This window comes from Erinaceus europaeus, chromosome 2, assembly GCF_950295315.1.
Source record: "Erinaceus europaeus chromosome 2, mEriEur2.1, whole genome shotgun sequence".
In the NCBI taxonomy this organism is placed as follows: domain Eukaryota; kingdom Metazoa; phylum Chordata; class Mammalia; order Eulipotyphla; family Erinaceidae; genus Erinaceus; species Erinaceus europaeus.
This window is the reverse complement of record NC_080163.1, coordinates 21,885,496-21,910,550: the sequence shown is the minus strand read 5'-3', so window position 1 is coordinate 21,910,550 and position 25,055 is coordinate 21,885,496. Positions and strand designations below refer to the sequence as shown.

Below are 25,055 nucleotides of genomic sequence, written 5' to 3'. Positions count from 1 at the left end.
ACATCAGGACCTGGGCTTAAGCCCTAGTATACCAAATGGAAGAGTCCACAGGGGAGAAGCTTCATGAGTGGTGCTACAGGTGTCTCTCTTCCTCTCACTGCCTCTCTACCTCCCTTCCTTTTACTCCCTAGCTAAAAGAGAAGCAAATTAAAAAAAAAAAAGATCCAATGAGAGCAGGGGAGTCATTGTGGCACTGAAGTCTGTAGATAATTCTGAGGGTAAAATAAATAAAATCATTAAGAGTTTTATAGAAATAGATGTAAATGTTATTTTACATCTATTTGATCCTTACTCAAACAAACTATTTAAGCAATATGCAAGGAATACTGATTTTAGCATCACAATTATAAACTGGAGACAGACACCAACGACAAAAATATGAAGACCATATATACCAAGAACAAGTACTCAGAAGGCAAAGAAAAAACTTAATGAAACTAACAACTATAACAAACTAGGGTTTCTGAAAATGACAGCTATTCACCAGAACATTACTCCAACAAAACAGCTGATACAGCAAAACACTGAAGGCTCTGTCTTTATAACCTCTCCAGGAGGCATAATTTCTTCACCTACCAAATCTATTATACTTGGAACTCTCAAACGATGACTACAGATGCACACACACTTGCTAATTTTTACCTAGTTAAAACTGGGAGGTTGGCCCCAGCACTAGGGAAGGCTGGAAATGAAAACAACTTGGAGAACGTGTCTGGTTGCTGTGTTCTGTTAATAAATACTCTTTTTTTTTCCCAAGTTGAAAAACTAATCTTTATTGTCTAGAAATATATATATAAACACAGAAGACGTTATTCTCTCATTTCTCCATCTTCTTCCTCTTCTTCAATAAAGGACATTATTACACCTTATTAAAAATTCAACCAGATGTCCAGACAATGCTCCATCTATGTATTCTTCTGTATCTGCAAGCTGCATGTTCATATAGTCATCTACAGATACCAAGTAGCCCTTGTTCTCCATTCCCCACTTAAACTTCACTATTACTGGCTTTCCTGTTAATCCATTGAGGAAAGATTTAGGATTGAGGGGTAAACTCATTGTGACAGGGGTAAGATGGGGAAGAACTGAAGGCGAGGGGCCGCCAAGCCAGCCTGTATGGACCAGCGGAGCTCCCAGAGAAATGCAATAAACACTCTTAAACAATAGGAAAGCTATCAGGGGAGGAGATGGGATACGGAGATCTGGTGGTGGGAATTGTGTGGAGCTGTATCCCTCTTATCCTATGGTTTTGTTAATGTCTCTTTTTTTAAATAAAAAAAAATAAAATAAACACTCTTAAAGTTATGAAAGTTTAGCTCTCTTAGCATCCTAGTAACTCCAAATCCAAGGGTAGCTTGAGGGAATGAGAGAAGGACCATCACCAACTATAAACACTGTCACAGTCAACAGTATAGTCAACAGTCGGAGCTGACTGCCCCACACTGGAAGTTGGTGGTGCTCTGAGAGAAAAATATGTGGACAGGATGTTTGGTGATGGACCTGCAACACCAGCTTCCATACTCAAAGACTTCCAAGTGGGAAATTCAATAGGAGAAGAAATTAACAAAAAAGACAAAAAGAAAGCGAAGGCAGGGGAGTAGCCACAGAGATATAATGGGAGTAGGGGAGTTCTCTGAAAGATCAGAAGCCAGAGCAACAAGCTGGAAGCTACTTAGCCAGGGAGAAAAAGGAAGTGCAAGGCACCCAACCTCCTAAATGGGTCTTATGTCACAAGAATGGCAGCCCGAATCCAAAAGAACATACCTTGGAGGGATGTAATATATCTGGGGTACTTCACGCATGTACTGAAAGAAAATTTTGGTTGTGTATGCATTCTCCTGAACACAAGAAGTTGGCTAAAGGTCAGATGGTTTGGGTCACCCCAGTGACAAGCTGAGTCACCTATCCTGTGTCTCCTTCTACCTCTAGAAAAGTACAGACTCATTTGAAAAGGCAGTGTAGTAAAGATTAATATCATGGGAAATGGTGATTCTGAAATGAATGGGCCAACAATGAAATAAAATCACTATTAACTTTTCAATGGAATCTCTGAATTGTAAAGCATTCCTTCTTGGTCCCCCCCTTTTATTCTTCCTTATTTTCTTTTGTCTTTCTCTTCATTTCTTTACTTCTTTCTTTTCTTTCACCTTTCTAGCCCTTCACATAGCAATCAGACAACTTTGTGAGCAGAAAATTAATAGTATTGCACAGGGCACTAGTCCACAGTGAAACAAATAAAACTATCAGTATAAGCCTTTGGTATATTAGTGAGAACCAGTGGATGTTTCCTGTTACAACTTATCCACCTGCTATCTTTTTTTTTTAATATTTATTTATTTATTTATTTATTTATTACTTTTTGTTGCCCTTGTTGTTTCCATTGTTGTTGTAGCTATTATTGTTGATGATGTCGTCATTGTTAGATAGGACAGAGAGAAATGGAGAGAGGAGGGGAAGACAGAGGGGGGGGGGGAGAGAAAGACAGACACCTGCAGACCTGCTTCACTGCTTGTGAAGCGACTCCCCTTGCAGGTGGGGAGCCGGGGGCTCGAACTGGGATCCTTGAGCCAGTCCCTGTGCTTTGCGCCACATGTGCTTAACCTGCTGCGCTACCACCCGACTCCCTCCACCTGCTATCTTAAAAAAAAAAAAAAGAAAGAAAGAAAGAAAAAGAAGAGTGCACTTTAAAAAGTCCAAATATTCTGTACCACAGAGGTTCCACAAACTGTCACATAGTTCAGGGACATTGCCAAGACTCAGTTTCCCCATAAGCACATGAGAATAATGATCACACCTCTTGGAGTCGTTCCAAAGAGCGATGTATCTCAGACCATGCTTGGCATGGAACAGCCTTAAATAACTCAACAAATTCAGCTTCAAAGGTGTTCTGAGGAGCTTTAGCCCAGACACACAATTGGTCAAAGTTAATCAGCTCCTTCTGGAAGGAATATGGAGCTGAGAAAACAAAGTGCCAGATGACTGTGTGAAAACAGAGCTTGCATAGTTCAGTTGGTATACTTCCTCTCCCATCATGGCATTTAAAAAAAGAAGAAGAAAACTCCACCATATTTGAACTTTCTTTACCACCACACCACTCTTTTTTAAGGTGTTAAACCTCTTGTTAGCAACAGATTCAATACTATAAGGAATCTCACAGGCAATGCATTTTGTCTACAGAAAACTGACCCATGGAGAACAGAATCAAATCCTACTACAAAAAGGCAGGAGGAGAAACATTTCTGATGTGCAGGTAAAGCTGTAGAAGAGGGGAAAAATGCAATGGAAATGCACCAAAAATAAAGCCAAAGGAAAAAAAAAAAAATCCAGTCACTTCCAAGATTACTCCAAAAGTCACAGCATCTCACCCAAGTTTGTGATCTCCTCACCTCCCAGAGAACCAGAGAAGCAGAACAGGAAGCTATGTAAAAATTGCAGGAATAAAAACAAAAAGTTTAACGTCAAGAGTCCTGGATTGTAAAACTGGGAGTAATTTAATGTCTTTGAATCTCCGTTTCTTCATCTGCTAAGTGGGGTGTGGTATCATTCAAGTTGAAATGGCTTAAACAACAACTGAGTGAGTCATGACAGGTTGAAGATGCACAATGAGTTTTGATTTCATTTATTGTTACTTGAAGTGAAGGAGGAGGGGTTCAAAGCCAGTATTTGCACAAGCTTTGTTCTTTCTATCCATTTCTCTCCAGATGGCTTATTTTCCAAATCCATGTACAAGAGAAATTAAGTCCCAAAGCAAACATTCCTAAACCTGTGGTTGCAGGCTCTTTGTCCTGAAACTTTTCTTTTCTTTTTTGTTATTGGATAGAGACAGAGAAATTGAGAGAGGACGGGGAGATAGAGAGGAAGAGAGACAGAGAGACACCTGCAAACCTGCTTCACTGCTTGTGAAGTGACTCCCATGCAGGTGGGGAGCTGAGGCCTGAAACTTCTTCATCCATGATTTTCAGTTCAACTGTGTATCTTCATTGTGTCACTTAGTTCTATAACAATTTTTAAATTCAAGAATAAATTCTGACAAGTTACCCCCATTTCTACCCCAGAGATAGAAGGACTGGAAGAAAGTCTGGTAAGATTTATAGAGAGAGGAACCTGGAAAATATCAGACTCAGAAATTTTAGGACAGAGTTTCCAAGAAGAAAAATAGATACTGTTCTCCCCCAAAATCAGAGTAGGGGGTTTACAGTCATGGGAACCCCACTGATGAACCACCATGTTATGAACTTTGACCACAAAGCCATCCAGTATCTGCATTATCTTACAGTAAGGTTATTCTCATTTTACAGAAAAAGTAACCAAGTCTCTGAGAAGTTAATTAATTTTCTCAAGATCAGACAATCGGTAAATGGAAGAGATAAGCTTAAATCCAGATATGTCCAACTCCAGGTTTTTCTCTTAAGAATACTATACAAGTTTTTTTGTTTTAAAGGGGGATTCCTCTTAAAGGCATAGCAAAACCTGGTTAAACTGAGCTAAGAGAAATAAAATAAAACAAAAGAAAGAGACTAGATTCTCTAAGACAGAAGAACTCAGCTGGGCTTGAAATAGCCTATCTTTACAGGAAAAGTCTTGAGCAGATTTAAAAAAAAAATAACACTGTTCAAAAGTTAGAATGCAAGCATATAAAGAGAAAAGTCTCAGCTTTCCCACCCATACAATGAATAGTCCCAAAACTCACCCCACTCCCCAGTTCCCTGGAGGCAAAAAATGCTCCTAGACTTCTGAAGCTCTTTCAGAGCCAGGAATACATGAATAGATACTGAGTCTTGAAGAAAAATTAAAAACTAGTAGTTCTTAAGAAAGGCAACTTTCTAAGTGATAAGAGACTGGGTAAGTATCCAAAATCCCATTCATGGCTGCTATGACATAGCACCTGGAGGAACAAGGCCATTATTTTCACACATGCACACGTGCACACGCCCACACACTCCTTCAATGAGTGGTGAGGAGATGAATGTGAAACTTGGGTCTTTAACAGTCATTAACAGACTTTATCACCCAAGTGGGACACCTCTGCAAAGAGCACTAGTAATAATTACATCTTGAATACAGATCTGCGACTTTCCAGCAAAGGGTTAGTCACCAAAGGCTACTTAAGTACTTCAACTCCTTGGGAACTCCACATGAGCACTCACCAGCTTTTCCTCTAAATTATGTTGGAAACAAAACCCTTAATTCTTCAAGAAGTGAAAAGCCCAGTGCAGGCAGAAGAAAGAAATAAAAAGGGGGTCGGGTGGTAGTGCAGCAGGTTAAGTGCACGTGGCACAAAGCGCAAGGACTGGTGTAAGGATCCTGGTTCAAGCTTCTGGCTCCCCACTTGCAGGGAAGTCGCTTCACAGGTGGTGAAGCAGGTCTGCAGGTGTCTATCTTTCTCTCCCCTTCTCTATATTCCCCTCCTCTCTCTATTTCTATCTGTCCTATCTAACAACAAACAATATCAACAACAACAATAATAACCACAAAAAGGCTACAACAAGAGCAAAAAAAAAGGGGGGGACAAGAGCGACAAAAGGGGGGGGGGAAGGCCTCCAGCAGCAGTGGATTCATGGTGCAGGCACTAAGCCCCAGCAATAACCCTGGAGGCAAAAAAAAAAAAAAAAGAGAGAGAGAGAGAGAAAGAGTGTGTGAGAGACAGACAGACAGACAGGCAGAAAGCGGGGGTGGGGGGAGAAGAAGAAGGAAAGAAAGAGGAAGGAGAAGGATGGATGGATGGAAGGAAGAAAAGAGAGAGAAATTAATTCTGAGGGTGATGGTGCATCTCGCTGAGTGCACAGGTTACCATGTGAAAAGACATGGGTTCAAAAATTCCAGGCCCCACCTGCAGGGGGAAGGCTTTACAATTAGTGAAGCAGTGCTGCAGGGGGAAGGCTTTACAATTAGTGAAGCAGTGCTGCAGGTTTATCTCCCTCTCTCTCCCTTCCCTCTAAATTTCTGTTTCTATTCAATAAATAGATAAGTGAATATATATATATGCACACACACATTCTCTAGGGCCATTAAGTTTGGAATACTTTGAAATAACAGTAATACTTTGAAAGCTAATACATGCAATGACAGTACTCAAGGTCTTGAGGGTTGCAGTGTGGTAAAGGACATTTTTACTTTGTTCACTCAAGTTTTTCAGACTAATTTCACAGAAAATCCATGAAAAAAAAAAGTAGGATAAGGTCAGTGAAAACTGTTGGCTGACAAACCAACTTGGGTCCCTGCTTCCTTATTGGAATGGCTTCATGATTATCTGGTACAAATGGAGGAGGAGAAGTCAGGCAAATACAGGCACCTCAGTGACTGAACATGGCCTCCAGAGTCATGAAGACCAAGGCAGAAGCCTGGATCTTGACCTGGGTGTCCTCATCCTGCAGCCAGTTACTTAATTTTCCTGCTGCAGTTTCACCTGGGGGCAAATGGCGATCTCAGTGAACTTAATAAGGATTCATAGAAAGCGCTTGTAACTGGGCTATGGAGATAGCTTAGTATTAGCGCACAAGACTAGTATGCCTGAGGCCCCAGAGGCTGCAGGTTCAATTCCCAGCACCGCCACATGTCAGAGGTAGCTGAACTGTGGTCGTGTGTGTGTGTGTGTGTGTGTGTAATTTGTCCCTGTCCTGTCAAAAAATAGAAAGAAACAAATGAAAAAAATGGCCACTGGGAGTGGTGGATAAAAAAAAAAAAAGAAGGACTCTGGTTTTCAAGACAGTATTGAGGAGGAGGACTGACAAAGCAAGGATCTGGGGCAGCCTTCTCAGCAGCATGAGGCCTCTGTATCAGAAGAGGTTAGGGGCTTCTAAGAAGATGTGGGCAGTAGCCCAGGAAGTGGTACAGAGATTAGAATGCTTATCCCTCCAGGCATGAGGTCCCAAGTTCCATCCTCAGCATCACGAATGTGCTAAAGTGATATTCTGGTCTCCTCTCCCTCTACCCCCCCTTCCCTGTTTATCATAGGTGAATCTATAAAAAAGAGTCATGACTTAGGTAGTGGATGTATAGGAAAGTTACTCTTAGGTGTATTCCTAGAACTCTGCTCTACAAAGTTCAAATCGACATATTTTAACCTAGAATGCACCAATAGGACTATGCACACTCATCCTGCCTTCCCTCCCTGAAAGAATGTATGTATTTGTGCACACAATTCAGAGAAAACATTTTCAGAACACAGAATATTATATTAAATCTTCAAGGATTTTTACAACAGAGCCAAGAGAATAAATAGTATCTTTTAGTTAGCACTTCAACCAAAATTTGAATAAGGCCTGACCCTATCACAAGACTATGGATCTGAAATTAAATTAGCCTATGATCATTTATACAAAACAAATGTTAGTGAGTTATTCATTTTTCTCATTTTAATTTTTTTAAATTATTGTTACCAGGGTTATCACAGAGGTTTGGTGCCAGCATTATGAATTAACAGCGATTATTTCCTTTTTTTTTTTTTTCCTACTCTTACTTTTATTTGACAGGACAGAGAGAACTGAAAGAGAAAGGGAGAAAGATAAGACACCTGCAAACCTGTTTCACTACTCATAAAATGTTCTCCCTGCAGGTGGAGAGTGGGTGCTCGAACCCAGATCCTGGAGCATAGTCCTATGTGCGCTTAACCAAGTGTGCTACCACCTGCCCCCACCCCTTTTTCTCCACAAAATGATGTCTAGATTATTATGTTGGATTAGGATAAATTGTGTTCTTCTTCTTTATTTATTTATTTTCCCTTTTGTTGCTCTTTTTTTAATTGTTGTTGTAGTTATTATTGTTGTTGTTATCGATCTCATTGTTGTTGGACAGGACAGAGAGGAATGGAGAGAGGAGGGGAAGACAGAGAGGAGGAGAAAAAGACACCTGCAGACCTGCTTCACTGCCTGTGAAGCGACTCCCCTGCAGGTGGGGATTGTGTTCTTCTTAAAAGACTTCAATTAAGTTGGATTTATTTATATACTTTTTTGAGGACACGAAGAATATCAACGTTGCATAACCCCATCTTTCCCCAGAATGAAGTTGGAAAATCTTCTAAATGAGCTCCATGATCTTCTCCATGGTTCCACCCTCAAGTTCTCCCATCCTGCCAAAAGGTCTGGCCCCTAATGAATATTCATATTCATACAGTACTTAGAAAATTAGTGACACAACTTACCACAGTCCCTAAAACTGGTCTCAGCCATCAACTAACTCACCCTGGTCTCATCAAGTTACGGATAGTCACATATGGTCAATCAGAGAACAAGTTTTCAAAAACCATTTCGTGGGAGTCGGGCGGTAGCACAGTGGGTTAGGCGCACGTGGCGCAAAGCTCAAGGACTGATGTAAGGATCCCAGTTCGAGCCCTCAGCTCCCCACCTGCAGGGGAGTCGCTTCACAGGCGGTGAAGCATTTCTGTAGGTGTCTATTTTTCTTTCCTCCTCTATGTCTTCCCCTCTTCTCTCCATTTCTCTCTGTCCTATCCAGCAACGAAGACAGACAATAATAACTACAACAATAAAACAACAAGGGCAACAAAAAGGGAATAAATAAATAAATATTAAAAAAAAACATTTCGTAGCACTCTCAAGTTTGCACGATGTTTTCACTATAACACTTCCACAGCCTTATGAAGATATTCCAGGCTTGGTCCCCTTATTCCTTGACCTTCAGGGGACACTGAGGTTCAGAAGTCAAGTAACTTGAGCAAGGGCTTGTCAGTGCCAGGGCTGATGGACACTGTTTGCTACTATAGTCACTCCAAGCACATTAGCAAAGATTAGGCCTAGGAATACACACTACCCTGCATGAAGACCCAGGTTCAAACCCCTAGCTCCCCAACTGCATGGTGGGTGAAAAGTTCTAGAGCAGTAGAGCAGTGCAGAAGGTGTATCACTTTCTCTTTCTCTCCTCTCCTTCCCTTTCTCTGTCTCTCACCTTCTATCAAAAAAAAAGAAAGAGAAAGAGGAAGGTCACTAGGAACATTGGAGACATACAGGCATGGAGCCCCATTCATACCTCTGGTGGCACAAGCAAAAAACAAAACATAACCAAGGATGACTGATCAAAACCAGACAGCACAGACATGATGGTCCCTATAAGTAGCCTTGGTGTGGACTAGGCTAACGTATCTAGCTTTGTGTAACTGCACTCTGTTACAAAATCACCCACTGGTGCATTTCAAAATTGCCCAATGAGGCATTATACAGAATGCATCCCCATTATTACAAAAAGCTACAGCACATGGCCACTCTATAAAAAAGGGAAATTAAGATCATGTGCACTGCTTTTTATTGTGGTGCTGGGGACTGCAGCTAGGGCATCACGCATACAAGGGATACACTCTACCACTGGGATCCCTCCCCAGGCCATCTTCCTTATTTATTAATTTCCTAGTAAATGTTATGGCACTGATGAACAAGCTGCAGAATCCCACTTTAGAGTCTGTCTACTCCCTGCCTCCCCCCAAAAAAATCTCGCTCATCCTTTAAAGGGTTGGTTTAAACACCTCTTCCAAGAGTTTCCAAGTCCAGTGGAGAGAATAAATTCAAATCCAGTGGAAAGGATAAACCTCTCCTTCAAATAAGCTTTTCTGCCTTGCTGGAGAGTTGGTTTCCTATCCCACAGTATTTGGTTATGAATCTTGACAACTGAGGTAGCAGGCCTTTTCATCTCTGGAATCTTCACAGTGGTTAACACATGCCCTCCAGCCAGCTGGAAAGATCAACCCCCAATGGTCTAATCTGTCTCCACAGAGCCCACCAATGCCTTTTATAACAATTCATGAAGCTGTGTCAGGAAAGTAATCACATTTCATCTTTCTAGAATTTTGACAAATGAACTTAACACTCCAGAGACAAAACTACCCTACATATGAGACATAAACCACTTTTGTTTCAAAGGACAGAAATTGATATAAAAGGTAGATGCAGGGAGTCGGGCGGTAGCGCAGTGGGTTAAGCACACGTGGCGCAAAGCGCAAGGACCGGCATAAGGATCCCAGTTCAAGCCCCCAGCTCCCCATCTGTAGGGGAGTCGCTTCACAAGTGGTGAAGCAGGTCTGCAGGTGTCTGTCTTTCTCTCCCCCTCTCTGTCTTCCCCTCCTCTCTCCATTTCTCTCTGTCTTATCTAACAATGATAATATCAACAATAATAACTACAACAATAAAAAAAAAACAAGGGCAACAAAAGGGAAAATAAATAATTATAAAAAAATTTTTTAAAAAGGTAGATGCATTTTCTGTTTTCGTCTACTGCTTTTCTCCCCTGTCCTTTGCAAAAACTTATAGAATAACAAGACACTTTTGTTTGGAGAAGTGACCATATTTAGCTAACTCAAGCCTCACAGCAAATGCTCTGAAATCGTCCATGAAAATATCCCAAATCCATTTGTCAGAATATTTTAAGAGCAGTCACCTCTTGACCTTAGCCTGGGCATTTCTCAAATATGCATCTTGGCACAAGCTCCAAACATTCTTGTCAAAATACTTCCCCAATAACAATACTAAGATGTTAAGCCACTCAAGTATTTACAACCATATCAAGTCCTAGAAACAAGGTCCCATTAAAGGGAAGGAAAAGCCAGATGGGGATTTGCTAGGTCTCAGAGTGAGCTATCTTATTCCAAGTATCAAGATGAGCTGAGCTGAAAGTCTAAGAACAAAGTCTGGGTTTGGGGGCAGGGGATGGAGCTGGGTGGTGGTGCAACTGGTTGAGTGCACACGTTACAGTGTGCAAGGACCCAGCCAGGTTTGAGCCCTCAGTCCCCCCCTGCATGGGGAAAGCTTTGTGAGTGGTGAAGCAAGTTCTGCAGGTGTCTTTCTCTTTCCCTCTTTATCTCCCCCCTACCCTCTCAATTTCTGGCTGTCTCTATTCAATAAATAAAGTAAATAAAAATTTAAAAATGAACAAACAATCAAAAAACAAAGCCTGGGGTTAAGAAGGGGGTACCACAGGTCTAGTGAAACAGCACTGTTTACAGCTGGGTACTCTCAGGGGGACCCCTGAGTTCCCTAGGGAGTGGTTGCTAACCTCTTTTTAATCTTTTCTCAGGAACCCCCTGTTCATGTAGATGAGGATGTCATGCAGGAGTTGTAGCCTGAACACTCCACTGTCTCACTCATAGACTGTCATACTTATTATTTGTAAAATTAGTTATTCAGTTTAAAAATTGAGACATTAATCTTGAAATTTGTGCTTCTAGTTTTCTTTGGGCCATCATAAGATCTGATTAAGAACTGTCCCTTGTTGCCCCATGGCAACAATGGTCTTGAACAACATCATGGCACTTTGCAGCTCAGCCTTCCTGGGCCATCTTCACACAATCACACTTCATAGGCATTTGCCTGCTTTATAGGAATACATGCACTTTTCTTTCAGAACCAACCCACAGAACTCCTACTGGCTCCTTAGCAACTAGAAATTCTACTCAGTAGTTTATGTCAGAAACCAAGTGACATGGCTGAGTCCTTCAGGTTAAAGGAAAAACGTAAACAAAATTATGTACAACCAGTGATTTCTAAGGAGAGTTTGCTGGAGGAAGTGGTAGAGAATGAACACTAATTATTTGTTTTCATACCACTTGTTTTTAAATCCTAGGCTTTAGGAAGCTGGATGTGGGCAACAAGACAAATAAAAGTGGGGTGTGTGCAGTGTATGCGGTGATGGTGTGTGGTGTGTGTGTGTGTGTGTGTGTGTGTGTGTTTTGGGAGGCATATGAAAGGAATGATGGTTCAAAGAGCTATGTCATTTATCCAGGGGAGTGGGGAAGGTCTTTCTGAAAGGTGACATTCAAGTAAAAGTGTGAAGGAAGCAAGAAGGAACTGTCTTGGCTGAAGTCCCGTCCTCTTCCCCCACAGTCTTTTTCTCAGTAGGTTTCATAACACTTTCATTGACTAATCCAGTGAGAAGTGTTCTACCCTATTTCTCTTAGTGGAAACAGCTTCATATCCTACTTATTTATATCAATTTTTCCTTGAATGTAAAGTCCTAAGGATTGATTATGATTTGTTTCCTCCCTGTCATAATAAATGCTCAACTAGGCCTTAAGACACTTCTGTTGGATTGGAGGTGGGGAAGGATTCTAGTCATTTGAGAGAGAGCAAGAAGATGAAGAAGTAGAGAAAGAAGTAGGGAAAGAAAAAAATTAAGAGGGAAGAGGAGATGGGGAGGGCGAAAGAAAGACACATCTGCAACAGTGCTTTACCACTCATGAAGTTTCCCCCCTGCAGGTGGAGACGAGGGGCTTAAACAGGGTCCTTGAGCAGATAACATGCATTCAACCAGGTGCACCACTGTCAGGCCCTTAATTTTTTTTTTAAATTTAAACCATGGACTGTGGAAATAGCATAATGGTTATGCAAAAAGATTTTCATGCCTGAGGTCCCAACCCCCAGAAACACCTTAAGTTAGAGCTGAGAAGTACACAAGTAAATGCAATAAAACTTAAGGTTAACTTAGACCCACTAAAACCCTTAATCTGTTTCCTCCCTAACTTGAGGCCAGACCTGATAAATCTGATACTGGTTTGGATACAGCAAATGACACTCAGCACTTTTAACAACTGGGAGAAAGTCTAACCTCGTCAAGATAAAGGATTACAAAATCTGGAAAAGGGCAATAAAACTGACTCAATGATGGCCACAGAAATGTCAACAACAGGCCACCCCATCATCTGGGGCCCTACTCAGGGAATCCCTGGATTCACCCATAGACAATATAGGCCTCGACCTCTAGTAGATCCCTCTCTCCACAATCACTGGTTAAGTCTATCAAGAACATTAGTGTAATCTCTCGTGGGCCTCTCCAGGACCTTGCATTTGCTGTAGAACAGCAATGGTAGGGACTGCCCCACTCTCCAAAGGGAGGCTGGATCAGTGAAGACTGGTTCTGAAGTGTGTGCAGCCTAGAATATTCCCAGTTGTGACCATGAACTCAGACTGACAGAGACTCCTGTGCTAAATGTGAATATATATAGGCCCTAGGTCAGACTGATGGGGTAAACAGTTAATTGGATTTACATACTTTCTTCAAGTTTGGGAGCTACTCTTTTCCCTAATCCAGCTCTCTAAATCTATTCTCAACTCTGATATCATCTTTCCATACAAAAGTTTTAGTCCACCTGCATATTAACTATAAAGCTCAGGAAAAATTTACTGAAGTCATGGGACCCTTGGAACATACCTAAAATAGATTTCCTAGCTTCTTTCTACCTTAAAATCCTTATTCTCATCAGCTCAATTTCTACTTTCTGGTTCCTGTTTATTAAACAATTTATTCTGCTTTATATATTATTGCCTTTCAGCTACAAAGTTGCAGATGCTATCATGATTCCATCCTGACTTCCCTGGGCAGACATCCTCACCAACGTGTCCTGGAACCTCATCTCTCCAGAGCCCTATCCCACTAGGGAAAGATAGGAACAGGCTCGGGATATGGATCAATTTACCAACACCCATGTCTAGTAGAGAAGCAATTACAGAAGCCAGACCTACTGCTTTCTCACCTTATAAAGAATTTTGGTCCATACTCCCAAAGTGGGAGAAATGTTAGGTGAAGATGACCAGAGGGCTTTGAACTCCAATTCCATCAGGACTCAGAGAGAGAAGAGAAAAAAGACTTAGAAAGGAAGAGAAGGCAGGACCATAGAAAAAATAGGCAAATATATATATGTAAATATAGTTATAGCAATAATAGTCAATCCATGTCTGTGACCTTGGGAGAACTACTATAGTTTCTAATGGTGGGAATGGGGACACAGAACTCTGGTGGTGGAAACAGTGGAATTTTACCCTTGTTATTTGGTAATTTTTAAATCAATACTAAATCACTAATAAAATTACAAAATAAAATAAAATACCAGCAAAGTAAGAGTTTATGAATTATATTATGGTTAAGTTAACATATCTCAAATACTCTCACTGAGGAAATGAAGATTACTGTTATTCCTAGGAAACCATTTATGCTAAATGAGCCAATTCACAACTAAAGAGAAGCATTAAAAACAAATGATCTCTTGATTAACATTTAAACGGTAAGAAATACTGAATTCTCTGTAGAGACATAAGATAATTAGTAAGATATTGCTTCTTATTGGATCAGATAAAAACGAGGCGTTCTTAGGAATAATTTGAAAATTAGAAATTTTAAAGTCATAAATTCTTTATTTCCTCTACTGATTTGTTAGCAATGAAAAGGTTGAGAGTTCAATTATAATTTAATACAAAGTCAAATTTATATTCTACCCTTACTGAAACTGGTTCACTTAAGTTTATATTTCAAGTTAAAAATAATAAAGCCCTCCCCTAGACTACAAAGATATATAGCTTTGTTAAAGTAACGATAATTCTTTGATGTTCATACACTTGGTATATATTTGGAATATACTTAGTACATCCAACTTATTTTTCAGTTAAAGAAAATAACTAAAAAAGAGCATTACAGTTGTTCTCTTGTAAAAAACTGAAACAAGTTTCCCAAAATATATTAACTTGCTGTCTCAGTGATGGATGACTTCCCTGATGGTAGATATTTGGGTAAAATAAACTTTGGCAAATAACATAACCAATCAGTCTCAGGACTAGTTGCCAAAAAACAAAATAAACCATTTCTCTAAACTGCTCTGGAAGCCTCTACCTTATTGGAGCTTTGTCTTTTCATCTGCTGCTTCGGGGCTCAGAAAGAAGGGTGCTATTTTACCTCTCCCTATTTCCAACACCAGTCTCATTTTTAGAGATGAAAGAAGAGATGGAGACTCCACATGGAAAAAACAGAGGTGACTGCAGGGTCACGACCAATTGCATGGCAAAGCAGGCATCTTCCCAGGTGAGCTGTCTCACCACCCTGTCAATCACTTTTACAAGAGCAAACAGTGTGACTCCAAGTGAGCGCTCAAGGGCCTTCAGTCCCCCTAGCAGGTAGTCATGCAGAGCAAGATGGCTCCATAACCCAGCTCTTCATCAGAGGGAGCTGTGGGCTTCTACCAGCCTGTTCACTCACCCTTCCCTCCAAATGCCTTGTATTTCCCATAAGAGGATCTTTGCTGAAATGGTTCTCTCTCCACTTGTAAAATCAGCCTAGAATCTACTGGCCCAGAGCACCACTCCCCACAACCTGTTTTCTACCTGCCATCTATAGTTTGCATCCCTGCGACTATTAATATACTGCTTATGGGGGGGAAGAGGCTAGAGGGCGAGATCTATTTATTTAAAAAGGGAAATAGTTGGGGAGACTGCGTAGAGGTAGCACACCAGACTTTCAGTCAGAGGGCCTCAGAAATCACAGGTTCAAAACAGGGCACAACCACTTCCTAACAAAGCCACAGAACCCAAATATAGACCAGGGCCCATGAGATGAATCACGTTTTTAAATGTATGCTTTGGGTCCATTTTTAAATCTGAAGGTTATATCTGCTAACAGAAAGGTTATTCCTTTGAACTAAATTCCAGCTAACTTGCCATTTGTGCCGTGCAGTGTATTTCTGATTTGAAAAGAATTGTGAGGGGAGTTAATAGACTTGCCCAAAAAAGAAGGCTTTTTCTTTTACATTTCCAGCAACTATATTTAATGCTACTTGTTGGTCTTGGAATGAAGGGAACAGATGCTACTGTTGAATATGAAATGTTGTCTTTACAGTATTTTTAAGCTGTCAGCTGTACAGTTAGTCTTTACATAGGCAACAAACAAGTGCTTCTCTGTGCCTTTATTTCCTTGAAACACAAAAATACACACACAAATGCCAGAACCTCACCCACATTCCAATGTACCATGCATTCTATACAAACACACAAAATGAATTCTGCCATAAATTCTCTGTTCACTAGTGAAAAAATATCTATTTTCATTTTGCAGGGTAGGGGGATATAGCACTGTGGCTTAAGCAACAGACTTTCATGCTTGAAGATCAGAGGTCCTGTTAAAATAGATTAATTTAAAATCTATTTTCACTATATCCTATATAATAAAATGAAACCAAGTAGCATACTGCTTCCACATTTAAATGAATATAGAGACCAATAGAGACCTTAGCTAACATCAAAAGAAATGGATCCTTGCATAGAAAATGCCTAGTATTTTCTACAAATAATTTTTCTTTCATGAAATTGGTATAATAAAAAATTAAGCAAAAAGGAAAGGGATAAAGGTTAAAGGAAGGAGAAGGAGGAGACGAAGAAGAAGAAGAAGAAGAAGAAGAAGAAGAAGAAGAAGAAGAAGGAGAAGAAGAAGAAGAAGATGAAGAAGATAATGATGATGATGGAAGAGAAGAAGAAAAAGGAAGCTACAGGATTCTTGGTTCAGATTCCAAATCTAGCCCTTAAAAGTTGCTCAGTCCATAATAAATCTAAGCAGAGCTGCTGGTGGTGCATCAGGTAGAATGTATACATTACCATACACAAAGTTCCAGGGTCAAGTCCCTGGTCCTTACCTGAAGAAAGGAAGTTTCGTGAGCAGTGAAACTTCAGGTGGCTTTCTTTCCTTCCTTCCCTCTCTCTCTATTTCTCTCTGTCTCAACTAGAAAAGGGGAAAAAAGGCTATAGGGAATGGTGATATTAACCCTGGTAGCCAATAAATAAATAAATAAATAGAAAACTTGATTGCTACAGTGGGGGAGGAAATTCACATCTTAGGTATGGAAATCAGGTTGCTCACTGTTAACTATGGCTTGTATAAACAGCTCCCTCCCACCTCAAATAAGCATATTTCTACAATAGGTACAGGCTATTTGTGGGCTTCCTATATTTTCAAAACATCACATTTCTATTAAGCTCCAATCCAAAGCAGAGACTGAGTTACTGTACTGCCTGAAAAGAGAGGTGGAGGTTGAGGAGGGGCACAGAGAACAAGCATTTCAGGGCCACAGGTACATTCTGCCCAAGTATGGTAAGCACACCCCATTTTCATAAGAGGTTTTTTTTTTTTTGTTTGTTTTTTTTTTGCTCACTAGAATTATCACTGTGGCTCAGTCTGCACTGTGAATCCACTGCTCCTGTGGGCCATTTTATCTTGTTTTTTTTTTCCTCCTTTCTATTTTTATTTGACAAAACAGAAAGATTGAGAGGGGAGGGGAAGATAGAAAGGTAAGCACCTGGGAGTCGGGCAGTAGTGCAGCAGGTTAAGCACATGTGGTGCAAAGCACAAGGACACAAGGACTGGCATAAGGATCCTGGTCCCGGCTTGGCTCCCCACCTGCAGGGGAATCACTTCACAAGCAGTGAAGCAGGTCTCCAGGTGTCTGTCTTTCTCTCCCCCTCTCTGTCTTCCCCACCTCTCTCCATTTCTCTCTGTCCTATCCAACAACAATGACATCAGTAACAACAACAATAACTACAACAAGGGCAACAAAAGGGAATAAATAAATAAATAAATAAATAAATAAAGGTAGACACCTGAGGAACCAGGCAGTGGTGCACCTGGTTAAGTGTACACATTTCAGTGAGCAAGGATCCAGGTTCAGGTTCCTGGTCCCCACCTGCCGGGGAAAAGCTTCACAAGTGGTGAAGCAGTGCTGCAGGTGTCTCTCCCTCTCTATTTCCCACTCCCCTCTCAATTTCTCTCTGTATCTACTCAATAAATAAAAACATTAAAAAAAAAAAAAGACACCTGCAGTCCTACTTCACCACTCATGAAGCATTCCCCCTGCAGGTGGGGAATGGGGGCTTGAACCCAGGTCCTTGTGAGTACTGATATGTGTGCCACCACCTGGCCCCTAAGATTAACATTTATACAGAGCAGAGGGTTCAGAAAAAGGTGCACTTCTTTTTGTTGTGAAGGTGCTTCTCATCCACGAGTGTCTAACTGAGGAGTTCCTCAAGCTGTGAATCTAAAACATCTTAGATCCCTAAGTCAACAACAACAAAATGCTGCTTAAAATAAGAAATTAGAGAACTAAAAAAAAAAAAAAAAAAATGCTACAGTGCCAGACACTCACACATGCATAATTTTACTGCTCCCAAGCTAACTTTTTCATTCTTTTAATCTCAGCTAGAAAGAGAGAGTCAGAGTCTACACCAGTTTCTCTCACTGCTGGGATGTTCCCATGTAATGCCAGGGGGTAAGGTGATAGTTTACTAGCTTAAGTGGTGCCCAAGGACCTGTGTTCCAGCCCCTGCTCCCCACCTGCAGGGGGGATGCTTCATGAAAGGTGAAGTAGGTCTACAGGTGTTGTTCTCAACTTCTCTCTGGTCCCCACTGGAAGCAGTGGATTCACAGTGCCAGTACCAAGCCCAGTGATAACACTGGTGGCAAAAACAAACAAAAAAACTTCACTAAATTGACTGCAAGTGGCTTTGGGGCGATGGGGGGGGGGGAAGAGGGGGAGGATGGAGAAGCTGCTTCAAGTGAAATCTAGATCCATACAAGTCCCAAGTATATAGAAGTGTCCAGGCACATTCCTACTACTTTCTGTTTCAGCTCTTCCCTCAACAGTGAAAACTATTTCCTTGTTAAATACCTCAGGAGAGAGATTTAACTAGAACTAAGTATCAGAAGCAGTGGGGGCTGGGTGGTAGTGCAGCGGGTTAAGCACACATGGTGCAAAGCGCAAGGACCAGCATAAGGATCCTGGTTAGAGCCCCTGGCTCCCCACCTGCAGGGGGGTCACTTCAAAAGCAATAAAGCAGGTCTGCAGGTGTCTATATTTCTCTCTCCCTCTCAATCTTCCCCTTCTCTCTTGATTTCTCTCTGTCCTATCCCACAACAACAGCAATACCAACAACAATAACAACGGCAATAAAATGGGAAAAATGGCCTCCAGGAGCAGTGGATTCATAGTACAGACACTGAACCCCAGTGATAACCCTGGAGGCAAAAAAAAAAAAAAAAAAAAAGCAACAAGGAGAGAGTACCTGCTTAAGCTGATTCTCACAACTCTTCAAACAGTCTATTTCATTAAAAGAACAACAAACAAACAAACAAACAAAACACACTAACACCATTAAGTAAGTTTCAATTTGTATAACAAAAAATTTCAGGTGAGGTAACAATCTGGAAAAAGTGAGAAAGCCAAGTGGCTAGCTTTGAACTTGACATTCACTGAGCATGCTGAAATGAGTGACAAAGACCTATTCTGTCAAAAAAATTCCCTGCTTTATTTTTAAGCCTGGAAAGTGGTTAGTCATATCTATACTGAACACTTCCTGTCCAGGCCATGAAGGCACAAGCTACCAAGCTTAGTAGTGCCTACAATTAGTCAATTGAAGTCATTCATGGGATAAAAAACAACATCAAATATTCAAAACAACAATTAAAAAATCTGACTAACTGAAGCCTTGAAAGATCTACGATAAAAACAGGTTTGACTATTTCATGGGGTAGGCATAAGGATGCCATGAAAAAAAAAAACCACTATTATAACACTATTATTATTCAGAGAGACTGTTTGCTGGTAGTTTTTGTGCTATTTAACAGAACAGATTTCCCACCCTCTTTGACTGAACAGTCCAACTCCCACATCTTCCTTTACAAAAAAGCTGAAAACTATAGCATGTTTCAAGGAATCAAGCAGCAACTTATTTCTCTGTTTCCTTCACTTTGGTCCAATCATGTGTTTAAAGAGAAAGTTGCCAGAATATAAAGTTGCCAGTTGTTATAAAGAATACCAAGAACTAAAATCTCAATTAGAAGTGCAAACTTTTTCAACGGGTCTAACACTGTCCAACAACGACAACAACAATAATAACTACAACAAGGGCAACAAAAGGAATAAATAAAAAAAAGAAAAAAAAAAAAAGAAAATGTTGGAGAAGATAAAAATGTAAGTGCATTATGATCCAGCAATACCACTTTCAGGAATTTCTCCAGTGGACAAACACTAATTAGAAAGGACATATGCGGGAGTTGGGTTAAGTGCAGGTGGCACCAAGTGCAAAGACCAGCATAAGGATTCTGGTTCCAGCCCCCGGCTCCCCACCTGCAGGGGAGTCGCTTCACAGGCGGTGAAGCAGGTCTGTAGGTGTCTCTCTCTTTCTCTCCCCCTCTCTGTCTTCCCCTCCTCTCTCCATTTCTCTCTGTCCTATCCAACAGCGGTGACATCAACAATAAAACAACAAAGGGCAACGAGAGAGAATAAATAAATAAATAAATATTAAATTTTTAACAAAAAAAAAAGAGAAAGGACATGCACTCCTATATTTATAGCTGCATTATTCACAATAGCCAAAGAGTAGAAGCAGCCTAAATGCCCATCAATAGATGACTGGTTAAAGAAGTTATAGAATATATATTCCATGGGATATTACTTTGTGATCAAAAAAGATAATATGGTGTCTTTTGGGACAAAATGGATAGAACTGGAGGTGATTATGCTTAACGAAATATGTAAAGAGACAAAAGACAACTACCAGATGGTTTCATTCGTATGTGGACTCTAGAGATCTGATTTACATGAACTTGCCAAAGAATAAAAAATCCAAACAAAACAGAAACAAGCAAACTACAAATAAGACTTGTGATAACTATGGTGGTTATCTTTGGGAGGCTGGAGGGTAGGGGATCAGGAACTTTCATGGTGGGTGTGATGTGGACATATATGTTATAATCTTAAAGTCTTGTAAATTAATAACAAATAAAAATTATTTTATAAAAAACTGTTGGAGAGGGGCTAGGAGGTGACTTAGTGGTAAAGCACATATTTTGCCATGCTTGAGGACCTGGGTTTGAGTTCCAGGCCAACACATGGGAATACTTGTGCAGGGAGAGAAACTTCCCAAGCAGTGGAGCAGTGTTGTGGTATCTCACCTTCTCTTCCTGTGTGTCTCTCTGTCTCTTATCCTCTATCTTGAAAAGGAAAAAAAAAGTCTGCCAGGAACACTGGAATCCTGCGGACACACAGAGGCCAGCACTAGTGCTGGGGGCAAAAATAAATAAGCAGAGAAATAGCTCACTGCATGGGAAGGCTGTCTTGCCATGTGTGAGGTCCAAGTTTGAGCACTGGCACCACATGGGAATATCCTAGGGGCAACCTCTTGCTGCTATGATGTCTCTCCTCTCTCCCTCTCTGTACATATCTCTCTCCCTGGGCCTCTGAATGAAAAATGTGTCATGAGAGCAGTGAAAACACACATGAACAAGGCTATGCTGCACACACACAAAAATAAAAATAAAATAAAATGTAAAACAAAATATGAACCCATCCTTGGGAAAAGGGAGCAAAACAATGAAAGACTTTAAAACTCTTTCCTAGCAGCCCTCGGGGCTCTGTCAGGCCTCACCTAGGCTGAGCAGCTGCCCCTCCCAGCCGCAGTTCCAATTTACCTGATTAACCCTTCCACATGCTGCAACAGGCCAGCTGAGAGGCCCATAGCTGACACACACCAGGCACACCTCCCTGCCCCTACGCCCTAAGCACAGGCAGTCCAGAGCATGCTGGGAGTCAGGGCGGAGCCAGGAATGTCAAAGCATCACAGTACCAGTACTACTCCAGTTATCAGCTCCATCTTCAAGTCAGAGCTATGGCTGATTGCGCCAAATAATGTAAACCAGTTCTGCCCATAAAATAACCCTCAGCTGGCTGGATTCTTCCTTGAGCCTGCTCAACATCAAGCTTTGCCAGCAAACCCCCTCCCCACCCCGCCCCAAGTAAGATACAGCTTCATAGAGAGAGGGCGATGGCTCCATCCACCTCACCAAGAGAAAACTCAGGGCACCAGACCTCAGTGACGGTTTTGCAAGGAACCTCAGAGGCTGGCATTACCCCTTACCTAACTCATCATCTGCCCTTTGCAAGCTTTTGCAGGAAATCCTTTTCTAACCCAGTAAGAAAGACAGTAGGTCTCCAAGCCAACACAACACAGCCCTGGCTTTAACCGGGCCTCAATTTAGCAGTTAGAAGAGCAGCAGCATTCCTCAATGTCAAGTCCTTGTTTATGGGCCTCTGCATTAATCCTGCCTGAGAAGAACTGGGGCACTTCTGTCTCCCCCACATGCCACAGTTTTATGAGCCCCAAGTCTGTATCATACTTGACCAGCCCACCCCTCCCCCCCAAGTCATATCCCTGCTAATTGCAAAATAAACAGCAATCAACGGACTGCCCAGACTTATCCCAGTGGTTCTGTTCTCACCTCTCCAGCTCTGCTCAAGTCATTCCCCACCCCCTCATTTTACAGTTATTTCCTTTACTCCTCTCTTCCTCTCTTCCACAGGGACCCATTGTGGCTGTCCTTCAGGCTAGGGTCCCACCCCCTCCTGCAGCCCACGCTCCCACTCACTACTGCTGCTCCATTGTTCCTTTCAACTTTTTGGAACCTGTCAAATGGTCGCTCCCACTTCCTTTGCTATTTGGGGATTCCCAAGGGTCCTTCTCCTTCCCTTTCAGCAGGTGCTGCTTGCTGAGACCTCCCTCTTCTTAAGCTTGCTTCAGAGACTCCTATTATTATCATCTCCTTTCTCTGAAGAGCCTAGCTTAGACTTGTGATCTGGGGATGTGTTTTATCCCTGCCGTTTCATAGCTGATTTCACTCACATTTTGACCCTCCAAAAGCAGAAGTGGCTTTATAAGGGCTTAATAATGAGAAAAACTGTTGGTGTACTAGTCTTTCACTTTTTTTTTCCTTCTTAGATTTACTTATTTGCTTGTGAAAGAGAAGAGGAAGAGAGAGAACCAGAGAATCACTCTGGCAGATGGAATGCTAGGGATTTAAAATCACAACCTCATGTGTGAAAGTCCACTGCCTTATTCACTGTGTTACCACCTCCCAGTCACTACTACTACTCCTCCACTTTTAACCAAACAAAACAAAAAGTTTCCAGAAGGAAAAAATATATATATATTTCCCTAAGACAAGCCTACCCTCCCCTCCCCTGCTCAGAACATGAAATGAGGACTAATTAGGAGAATACTTCAAGAAGGCAACCAGCAGATTCTGGAGTTGGGCGTGATTATAGGCCTCCTTATTTATCAAGCAGCTCAGGGTGAGGCTGTCATTGACATGGTGACACAAGCATCATCTCTTTGACTTTGCAAATGGGCAGTACATCCAGCATATTTTCATTAGCAAGGACTACTTCCTACTTTAAGAGAGTCTAGAACATTTTCAGAGGGACTGGAAGATAGCTGACCCATTTGTGAGACCATGTGTTCGAACCCTGACACCACATGGAGGCACCATCTGGATAGCACCAGAGGAAACTCCATGGATGGGTGGAGTGGTGCTATCATGTCTCTTCTCACACTATGTTGCTCTCCTCTCTCTTTTGGCAATTAAAACAAAGAGTGAAGAATTTGACATGAGACCACTCAGGGGTATCACTGAACCCGTGCAAAGTTCTGGGATCATTCTCTGACATCACATAATAAATATAAATAAAATGTAAAAAAAAAATAAAAATAAAATAAGACAAATCCCTAAGAGTTCCAGGCAAAGGGGAGGAGAAAAAAAAAAGGTTCTACTTCACAGTCTGGCCAAGCTTCACCCGAGTCTATGGAACTAAGTTAAATTTCCTGCCTGTGTTCACTTGTTAGCCTCAGGCACTAGTGTTGATTTTATGTGATGCCTCATGAAGAGGTGGAGGTGATGGGAATGGAATCAGGAAGGGAATCTGCTGGCAATGAGGGCTGGATAGTGCATGCCAGAGATGAAGGAGGTCTCCCTGCCTAGGAGACTGGGCATTGCTCACTGTCTAGGCAGTCACCCTCAGGCCCCACCCTGCCTGCCTCATTCCCACTACCTACTGACTAAATGCTCATGGTGTGTTCTTAGTGCTTCAAACCCAGGCTCCCAGCTTTTGCTGAGACCCAAAGTGAGGGCATCCAAGCAACCTCCCTTTGGACATAGCTGCCAATGTTCTCTGTGCCGCTAGAACCCTGTGCCCCAACCCCCATCCCTGTTCTCCTCCTACCCCTTGCTATTCCATTTCTGTTTCCTTAACTGCTTGCAACTACTCTGCCTCCTTGTAAAAGGCCCTGCCTTCTCTTCTCCAGCCTTTCCCTTGGGCAGCTTTCTTTATGACTGGGTATTTATATGTTTCCCTTCCAGGTTCCTTTTACCCAGCTCTGTCTTGTCCTTCAGACCCTGGCTCTTGGCAGTTTGGTGTTTCCAAACATTACTTTGCATCTATCTGCCTCTTCCAGCTCACCTTCCACCCCATTCCTTACAACAACTGCTTCCCACTAGAACATGCACTTTACCAAATGCAATGACCAAGGTTTAAGCCCCTAGCTACCACATGGAAACATTATATGAAAGGGGAGCTTCACAAGGGGTGAAATGCTGTGACATCACCTTCTCTCTCTGTCTTTCCCTCTCTACCATTTACACCCTGAGAGAGAGAGAGAGAGAGAGAGAGAGAGAGAGAGAGATGCAGAGACCATCTGGAGTGATGGAACTGTGCAGGCATAACACCCCAGCAAAGCCCTGGCAAGAAAAAAAAATCTGCTTCCCGCCTAGAAGGTCTGAGCATAGTTTAATCTAAAATAACCACCTCTATGTTTTCTTCAGAAAGGCTCATTAGTCACAGAAGGGGACAAACAGCCAAGGACAAAACTGGTGTCTTGTAAGTTATCACTAGTCCCCAGGGGCAGCCTGGTTCTAGGTTGGCCTTAGGTACTTTTAAAGACAGACAGACAGACAGACAGACAGACAGACAGACAGACAGGCGTGCACACACACACCCCTCTGCTTTCCCAGCATGGTACTGATTCAACCCACATTTGCTACTATGAATTTAAAAGGCCCAGGGAATGCAGTAGTAGTGATATTTATTTATTTGGGGGGCTGGGGGGAAGACTGCACTCTAGAAGCTGGAGTCTACTGAGCCTTTCACAGCAGGCAAAACTTCCTGAGCTTTTGGGGACACCTCTGGTTTTCCACTGTCAGTCAAGCTGCATGGGTCACATGAGAAAACACAGCTGGGCAGCTGAGCTGGCAACACACACAGAAAGCTGGTCCAACTGGAGGTCAAGTTCACAAGCTGCATGTTCTCTTCTTGACTGTGAGGTCTAACTTAAGCAAATGAGGTCTCATGGTTCCAAGAACCTGAAGCTAGTTTGGACACTTAGGTCATTCTCCTCAGTGGTCTCTACGCATCATCATTTCCTGGGAAGAAGCTTGGTTCCAAGTTATTGGCAAGATTAAATCTTGTCTGTTACTACAAAGCT

General features: G+C 41.7%; 1 protein-coding gene and 1 pseudogene across 3 annotated transcripts in view; both read right to left on the bottom strand.

Moving 5' to 3' along the window:
* The window catches only part of TNFAIP8 (TNF alpha induced protein 8), a 158,446-nt gene that overhangs the window by 10,720 nt on the left and 122,671 nt on the right, over positions 1 to 25,055 (bottom strand). The gene's annotated exons all lie outside the window — the stretch shown is intronic.
* On the bottom strand, positions 810 to 1,059 carry LOC103126032 (small nuclear ribonucleoprotein F-like; annotated as a pseudogene).